Raw genomic sequence first — 9,784 nt, 5'->3', positions numbered from 1 at the left:
AATTTGATGACAGCCATTTTGAAAGGGCGACCATCTTGGATATTCCAGAACACGTGTTTTATCACACTTGGAGGGTTTTATATATCTGCCTAGTTAAGTAAGGATATTCCAATTTTCTTAAACTAAGGAAAATTTTCACAAAAAAAAAAACGCTAAAATATATTTCAAAATTCGGTGCTTTTCGTTACCATGGTAACACAAAATATAGCTTCACTTTTTTTCTGCATAATAAGTTTTATGACAGGTGAATAAAAACAATATTAAGTTTTAAGTTGTACTTGCAAGCAAGTCACATAAGTCGTCCAATGTTTCCCCAATGGTCACAGAATCCAGAATTTTCAGTTCGCCATTTTAAGCTTAAATTCAAAATACCATTAAATTCTGATGTTTTTTTAGGCTACATAAATTTGGATGGCGGCCATCTTGGATACCCCAAAACATGTGTTTAATCATATTTGGAGGGTTCTATATATCTGCTAAATTAACTAAAGATATTCCAAGTTCTTTTCCTTAACCGTTGGAAAAACTATAGAAAATATGCATAAATCGGTCAAAGGTTCTTGTTTTTCGTTACTATGGTAACACATAAAATATCAATTAACTTTTTTGCATGATATTAAAGAGCTTATTAAACTCTACCACCATACCAATTTTCAAGTTCCTAGCTACCTAGGTTTTTGAGATAACGCAATGTCCTTTATTATGACCTATCCCCATTTTCGGTCGAATCGCCTCTCCTTTGAATTTTTTACGGTAACATATTTACATATATGTGATGAGATCTAACTTCCGTGAATGTTTCGTTAAATTCAAATAAAAATAAAAAATAATAAAAATAATAATAAAAAATAAATAAATAAATAAATAAAATACTATTTGAAAATACACCGAGCACATATTTCCTTCTTCCAATTAATTATTGTTAGTTGAGAGTTAGTGCTCGTGCTGAGTAGTTTCTCGTGATGAGTAGAAGGAAACATTAAATGCATACCATGAGGTGCATTATATGAGGAAATGTAACATCACCATTTAAAAGGAATAGTATTTATTTTAACTATTGCAAACAAAACTTTTGGGAAAAATTCTGCACTGTTGAAATTACACGAAGTGTGAAGACTGCAGTGGAGGTAACTCATTTTGTATAAACAATGATAATTTTAAAATTTGTTAACGCAAGTAGTTCCACAAATTTGAGACCTGTTAAATGACAGTTGTCGAGTTAATTGTGGAGTAGAAATTGATCTTTGGAAAATTATTGGATGTTCATAAACTAGTGGTAGATCCAATCGGGATTCATTTTCTAATTGTCAAACCCTGATCTGTTAACAGCTGATTGCTCCTCGCACTCGTTCATTTACCTGTCACAAAACGTACCTTTACTTGTTTAGACAGCAATATCCTGTAACATCTTTTGTTAGATTTATGCAAAATGAGATTGAAGGACGAATTTAGGGGTTTGATTTCTTAGTTTTCGAAATTTTGATAAAATCAGGTTTTGAGTCAAATTTGACGAAAAATCGTGTTAGCGGGACAAATGGTCAATGGTCAAAATCGTGAAAACACGATTAAATCGTGTAAGTTGGCAGGTATGATTTGGGTCAACCTACACCTAAGATCACTACATACTTTTAATTTATTTGACTAAAATTCATATTACTGTGAATAAACTATTTAAGCAGATGTTGTTTGTCACATTGCTATACATGATCGTTTCCCTTGTTAACAGACTTTATAACTAGATATAAATAGTACATGTATTGCCACTTCTCATTGTTTGTTCTCGCACAAAATGTGCTTAGATGTGCTTTCTCATGTAATTGGTCAGTGTCTCCGTGTACACAGTTTATGTACTTGGAGCACAGGGGTTCGTTACAATTGATTATATATGTCATAAACATTATCAGGGTCCTGATATATAACAACACATCAATTGTAACAAGCCCATGTGCTCGGAGCCTAAGAGGCTCCACATACGCAACTTAATATTGCAATATCATTGGTCAAGATCACTTTGTTATATAATGTGACGATTTTTTCAATAAACTGGATAATTAAAAACATTTCTGATCTTGTAATGTATGTCTCTATTTTTATATAAAACGTCTCAGAATGTGACGACTCTATTCGCTACACTGCTCCATCGGATCAAATTGATACAAGGAAGATATGTAAACGTATAGAAAGGTCTAAAAAACTCCCAACGATGTTAGCGATACATCTAAATGAACTGTCCCGTACTACTATACATCGTGTACTAAGTTACAGCCCTAGATTAATTCTACGAGGAGGAATGACCTGGCCAGCGAAAGCTATATTTTTATATAGCCTAGCTGGCCGAGTGGTCTAGGGCGCTGGACTTTGTGCAGGCGATGTTGCCATAGATGTCACAGCGGTACAAGTTCGAGTCCCGCGGAGGGAACGACCAAACATTTGCATCGCAAATTTGACAGTTCTAACATCTTTGGGAATTTTTCAGACCTTTCTATATATATATAATGTTAAGTAATGAGGAAGAGAGAGTCAATTGGGGAAATATTGTATATATATATATCTATATATATTAATTATTAAAAAGTATATATATGGACACTATTTCCCACATTGACTCTCTTTTCCTTTTTTTTTTTTGCCTGTGGTTGTACACACTCCATACACATGTACATTTAATAAGATAATGCTCTTGAACAATGTTATTGCAGTATTCTAGTTGTGTACATGGAGTCTCTGGGTCTCCTAGTATACAAGTTGTGTACGCGGAGATAATGCCAAACCATTATTGTTGATGAGTTTGTGCCAACATAAAAAATTGTTAAAATCTGTTGTGCATTATTGTCAGGATTATTTTAAGGATTATTAGCTCACCCGACCGAAGGCCACGTGAGCTATTGCCAATACTTGGCGTCCGTCGTCGTTAGCGAAACACTTCTTTTCTGACACTACTTGAACAGTTGGTACGAATGTTCCTTTGGGTATCCTGCATATAACTGATGTAGGAATTTTTGATCCGTCGGAGAACATGGCCACCATTACCAAAATAGAACATAGAGGTCAGCCAGTAGTTTTTTGCATATATCTCCAAAAATTTAGGTTTAGCTAAATTCTGACAGTTATGAAAGTGTTCGGCTTGATGAGATCCATCTATCGTTCCAATCTGTTTAGACATGTTGTGGTTATTGCTCTTTTTCGAGGGTTTTTTTTTGCTATTTCTTTCAAAAATCTTCTCCTCTGACACTACTTGGCCAATTGGAATCAATTTAGTATGCATGTTCCTTGTGGTATCCTGCATAGAAGAGATGTGAGGATTTTTGATCCGTCGAAAAACATGACCGCCGTTACTAAAAATAGAATGTAGCAGTAGTTTTTCGCATATAACTCCAAAACCATTAGCTTTATCCAAATTCTTCAATTGCTGAAATAATCTTGATTATAAGTCCTACAAAAGTCTCCAGGGATCATAGTTTTCAGACAACTCCATGGAAGAGTTATTGCCCTTGAAAGGCAAAAATATGTTTTTAGCGGTTTTCAGCCAGTATCTTGAAAACTATATTGAATAGAAAGCATGAAACTTTCAATTGATGAAATGATCCTTATAATAAGTCCTACCAAAGTCTCCTTGTTAAAGTTATTGGCCTTGAGAGGCAAACATTTAACCAGGTAAGTGATTCAGACTCCTGGGAGCCTCTTGTATAAGTTCTACAAAAGTGAGTTACGATTTTGATAGTTCTCTTGAAAATAAGGTCATACTCGTGTATGTTGTAAGAGTTGCTCGAAACCCAAAGGACGATAAACATGGTTCAGTTATCTTGTTACCACCATGTGCTACGTTTAATTTTAAAATAGTACTATATAGTAACTAGTTTACAAGACAAAATAAACATCAGCTACGTAACTCGTAAATTTCAGATAAGAAACATCGTTTTCTTTCATAAATAGAAAATTACCGATAAAAGGAATAAATGACATTTTGTTTTAGATAGGCGACCTCATCACGGTTAATGTCAGGGCTCGCCTTAGCGGACTCACTTGATATGAACCGTGCTAAAGTCACTATCAAAAACAAAATGCCATTTATTCCAATGGCAATAGCCCGTATGCATGTAACAAACGGCAACCCGGAAAGTTGGAAACCACCGCATTTATAAATATATGATAACATTTATATACAAAAAAAAAAATATTTTGACGTGGTTGAGCGACTTGTATTTCACCAATTTAATGTTTATGAGGAAGTTGCAAAAATAGATGACAAACGAGACGATTTTGATTTTATCATAAATTTCTCTTTTAAGTGCGGTAATATAGTCCATTTGATTTCTGCAGGATTATGAAGAAAAAAATCTTTAAAAATAAGATTTTCGTCAAAATTAAAAAAAAAGGCTAACACATTATCAATATCATACGAACTTGTGTAGCATTTACCAAAAACCTTCGTCTAGAAATACAAAAATCCCATTACCCCTAATGCAAAATTTTCAATTAAAATGTCCATATTTTTGTAGGAGTGACCAGGTAAAAGTAATATCGCTCTGAATATAAATCAAAACAAAAACTACGTGATTTTGGTCTATTTTAAGTTTGACATGTGATGACATATTTTAAATACCAAAAAACCGTCAATGGATTGACCACATGTCAAACTAAAATATACCAAAGAACATGGTTTCTATTTTTGTTTACATTTACCAAAGCTATTCCTTTTACACGAGCACTCCTATGATACAATTGGTAATATTAGGTTAAAACTTTGCATTAGGGGTTATGGAAAACATTTTTTATTTCATGATGATTTTTTTTTCGTAAATGTTTTCAGAGTTCATATGTTGTTAGAAATGTGTTGGCCAAAATGTTAATAAATTCTGGTGAAAATCTTATTTATAAATATTTTTTTCTCATAATCCTACAGAAATCAATTGGATTATACCACCATCTGCTACAGTCTCAGTAACTGAGCTAATCGTTATTGTCTAGAGGTCAATTCAATACGTTGGGATTCGATAATTAAATACCAGGAGCAATATGTTAACATACTGATCCTTGTTCCGTAATTCGACACCTCAGGGTATATTATTTCAATCAATTAAATGATAATATACTCTTTTGTGCTATAACTGTTGGATAATCGATGAGCAATAGTGGGGCATGCGGAATATACACTTAAAACCAAAGGGTCTATTAGCTGCATGCACACAAAAAAGCCACCCTGGACAAATAAATGTGGGTAAGGGGGTGGTCCTGTACGGCCCGCTGGATCCACCACTGAGGAATTGATCAGTTTTATCGTTTGAGATTATTTGAATTGCGGAGTACGATCCAATCGACGTTAAAGACGTCAAAGTATCAAAACAGGTTATAATAACCTGGTTTGCTCAAAGAGAACCGACCAATCAAAAAGCTTACAAGTCACAAATCAAATTAAAGTAAAAATGAATAGATATCTTTGAAATTGTACTATAAGGTGCTATACAACATAAAATGCTGAAATTGTGTTTGGAGTTTGCGACTTCATTCGTTTCGGAAAAGGCGGGAAAGGGACCAGTAACAAGCATTTTCATAAATAAATGGATCGTATACCACAAAAGCTAGGGTGGGATTGATTTTTTTGAGATTTGATTAGTACCCTTTAGAATAAAAAGGTCAAACAAACAAAACAAAACAAAACAAAACAAAAACAAAACGGACCAGAAATACTTAGTGATTATTAGTTTAACCACAAGGACCCATACCAAATAAGGATGGCTTAGGTTGAACTATGGGTTTGTTATAAGAGCTGTTCAGGAAAAAGGCAAAAAGGGGGCAGTCAAACAAGCATTCCAAAAAAAGAAAGCTTAGTGCTTTCGACTGGCATTAATGAATAAGAAGCTCAAAGGGGTCACTGATTTTGGTCATTTTTTATCCCATGAAAATAATCTAATTCCAATCTAAAGTCAGAGATGAATCAATAGTATGTTAATACATGCCCCAAATGTCAGGATTTTATCTCAACAGACGTTTCAATCTGTATCCTGCTACTCATTTTATTCTTTATAATCTAATTTTCGTTTTTCAGACATGATATTTAAAAAAAACTCTTTTAATTTCAGATATTTGTACACTGATGATATACAACTGACCGGTAAAAATGTGATGACTTTGCTCCACCAATCCCAAAAATATATGATAAAGTCTTTATCTAAAAAATGTCAGGACTTATATCAAAAGCCAGTTTAGAAGATCCTGGAAATGCAGTGGTGGATATTTACCACCATGCATATCTCTGATGATCAAAATATCATGGAAGACAGTATGAACATCATCAACCAGAACACTGAAGAATGTCTCCGTTCAGAAGCTTTCTTAGAACTCCCAAGAACATGTGTAAAAAGTATAATTTCAAGCGATAGTCTAGCAGTAAAAGAGGAAACTATCTATAAATTTGTATTGAAATGGGTCAAGAGTGAACGCAAAAGGCAAACTATTGAAAATAGCGATGCAAACATGGGACATGATTTAGGTTCTGTTTGTGTGTTTGTTTGTTGGGGTTTAACGTCCGAGCAGCAATATTTCAGCTATATTCAGACGATGAACATGAAATTGATGATAAAATGAACATGAAATGATGATGAAATGAAAAAGGGATGGGACACAAGGACAATGGGGTCAACAAATTTTAATTGCCACTGGAAATAGGGAGAGGTGGGTAGGGTCGGGCAATTTAGCCTCGTGTGGCGGAGCCCTATTGTTCCTACTCCGGGAGAATACCACAGTAGGGTTTTTTTTTAACGTGCGAGGAACGTGGCATCTTTCCCAACACGGTGCACCACTATGGTTTGCGGTCAGGTTTTCCGTATTATAGCCTGACAACCCCAACATGCAACACGCCAGGGGTACCCCATTCCACCACCTGGGGCACACATCCCAGTAGCTGTGGGCAGAGCGCCCTAGCCCCCGGCTAGGGTTCTGAGCAATATTTAGTCGCCTTTTACGACAAGCTTAGCGCTGCTGCAAGCCTATTCTTTTAACACCCGGACCTGCACGGGGCATTTAGATTCTGTGTTAAAGAGGTAAGGTTCCCGAATTATGAAAACTTCAGATCAAGTTTGCAGACGACACATTCTAATGGATGATGGAAAGAAGGAATTGACGTTACTCCGTACAAGTGGGGGATATCTGTAGTTATAGGGGACCTTTCAAAACAAGAATTCAGATCTTACGCTTGAATAAGAAAAACAGTAGCTAGCTATATAATCAATGATGAATTTACACTTTTACCAGTACCAGAACAAAAATGTACGATGTATGTTTTCAGAAGGCAGTTGACGTTGAATCTGGTACAGTTTATGTAATAACTATTTCCTTTAAAGAATTAGACTGGATGTGGGACGGACGAGGTGGAATCAAATCATGAACGAACAAGCGACCAAAGAAACTAATACTTTCCAGGGACAAATCGCTGGTGTTATTTTATCTTGACATAATATAAGAACGAAGTTTATGTTAGATGCTGGAATTTACATGCTGTTGTTAGCTTTCCATATAAATTATTCTTTAAAATTGAAATGATGTATATATCTTTAGTACAATTGTGACATGGTCATTTACAAGGTCAAGGTTTTAAGTGTATCTTTCTAAAGATGAAAAACATCTGCTTTTTCAGCACCATGAAAACTGATTTATTCAACGGGTCATAGTTTTCCTTCCCTCGTTTTTCTACCCCGGACTTGACTTTTTATGAGCAACTCGGCGGCTGTTTCTAGAAAAGCAGAGGACGCTCACCCTACTGGTGCACCTGGTCCATGCTACCAGTTTTGAGTGGAGTCCGAGTTGCTCGTTTACTTTTGTTACTTTGTATGTATGATTTTAGTTACTTTATGTTTTTTGTTGTGTATGTCTGTTTTCCATGTCTGGTCTTTGTCCCTGGATTACATTCTTTTGATTACCGCTATAACCTTGGTTCCCTTGATTACTCTTTCACAGTAAGAGTTCCGTTAAAGTAGCCATCAATGTCAGTATAAAATGAAGAGTGTAAGAACGGACGGCAGTGAGAGGTTAGCTTTCGAACAAATCAGTAGCATACAAATTGTCTTTGGATTTTATAATGACATGGATTATAATATAAATTGTCTTTTGGATTTTATAATGTGGATTGTGATAACCTATATGTATTCTTGCGACTATTTAAGATGTAAACCTAGTATACTGAGTTTACTCATCCCATGTGACATTACATCAAAAGATAGTTCCCCATGTTTAAGGGTCAAAAACAAAGAAAAAAACACACACACACACAAAACGAACCCGTAACACAATGCAGATAAATCGATGCACCATAAATGGAAATACTTTTTGCTAAACATATGCACAGATCCTCCTCAAACCTTCTTATTAAACGTAAACCTTTCATCTGTGGCAACATCCCTTCAGCACCTGCGTAGGAATTGTTTATATCACAACTTATACGTTATACCAGAGCTTGTCGAGACTATGCAGACTTTTTGTATCGCGCTAGAATTCTAACAAATAGGCTTCTTGAGCAGGCTTATGTTGCTACAAGATTGAAGCCATCACTACAAAAGTTTTAGGTCGTCATCATGAACTCGTGGATCGTTACGGTGATTCCATCTGCGCCATGAAAACTGATTTGTTCAACGTGTCAGAGTTTTTCTTTCCTCTTTTGTCTACCCCGGGCTTAATCGAAAAAATGCAATACAGATAGCTGAAAGTGGATTTTGAGTAACGAGAACCCGACTTATAGATGAATTGCACATAATAGTTCAATTACAGGAAAAGAGTGTGAATATCTGAGACATTTTACTTTGTCCTGTTTTAAAGTTTATTCAAAAGTTTTTTTTCGGCGGAAAGAATAAACAAGAACTTTTGAAACACATAAAACTGATTTTATTTTGTTTATAGTACACGTATTAAGAATAAAGTAGAGATAATTCCGATTTACTGCTGTGTCATTCGTAATTTTATTGACCACAATTTCCAAAAATGGCGATTATTCAGGTCCTAAAAAATAGAGCAATGACAATGTAATAATTTATTTTGTTCATATTTATTTTGTACAAGAAAAAAAATTATAAGCGATATATACATTAAATATATAAATTTGACAGTCACTCTTTCTCACCAAATAATAAATCAAGCCGGCAGCAACAAAAGTGAAATGGGCTTAACAAAAAAAGGACTTACATCCGTAAGAAGAGCGTGTTTGGTGAGTGACTCAAAATATTTTCAAACACAAATTCTGGACAAATAAAATTCATTCACCACCCATCAGATAACCTATAAGCAAGCCGGATATTCGGACACAATAAAGGCGGGAAAACAAATTTATGTCACGCTATTGGTGAATATAATATTTTCACTACCATGCACCGTGAATGATTGATATAGGATGCCAGCCTTGGCACACTTAATGGAGATTTGATTGGCTTGGTTTATGCCAAATTTCCAGTAGTATATCTGCAGCATCTCTTGATCGGCGAAAGAAAAAAATTCCGAAATTTTGACTTCATCAGGTTATTTCTCCATAAATGTTATCGATTTTAACTCTCTAATATTGTTAGCGACTTCTTGCACTCGCAATTTCAATACTTTACATTTGCATAGTTACATCATCTTATGCTGCAGATCGGTGCCGTAGAACCGTCGGTTCTTTCTTCATACGATATAAAATGGGTTTTTTTTAAATACCGTATGTATACATGCGTTCTACGTGTGCTTTTTACTTGTATGAGAGCTGGAAGTTTATATTAAGAGATGAAATAATCGGTTAGCATTGAACTTTCCGTAATATAGCCGA

This window comes from Perna viridis, chromosome 4 (genome assembly GCF_037379345.1).
Source record: "Perna viridis isolate PV_CMFRI_1.1 ecotype Kerala chromosome 4, ASM3737934v1, whole genome shotgun sequence".
Taxonomy (NCBI): Eukaryota; Metazoa; Mollusca; class Bivalvia; order Mytilida; family Mytilidae; genus Perna; species Perna viridis.
This window is presented reverse-complemented; position numbering follows the sequence as displayed.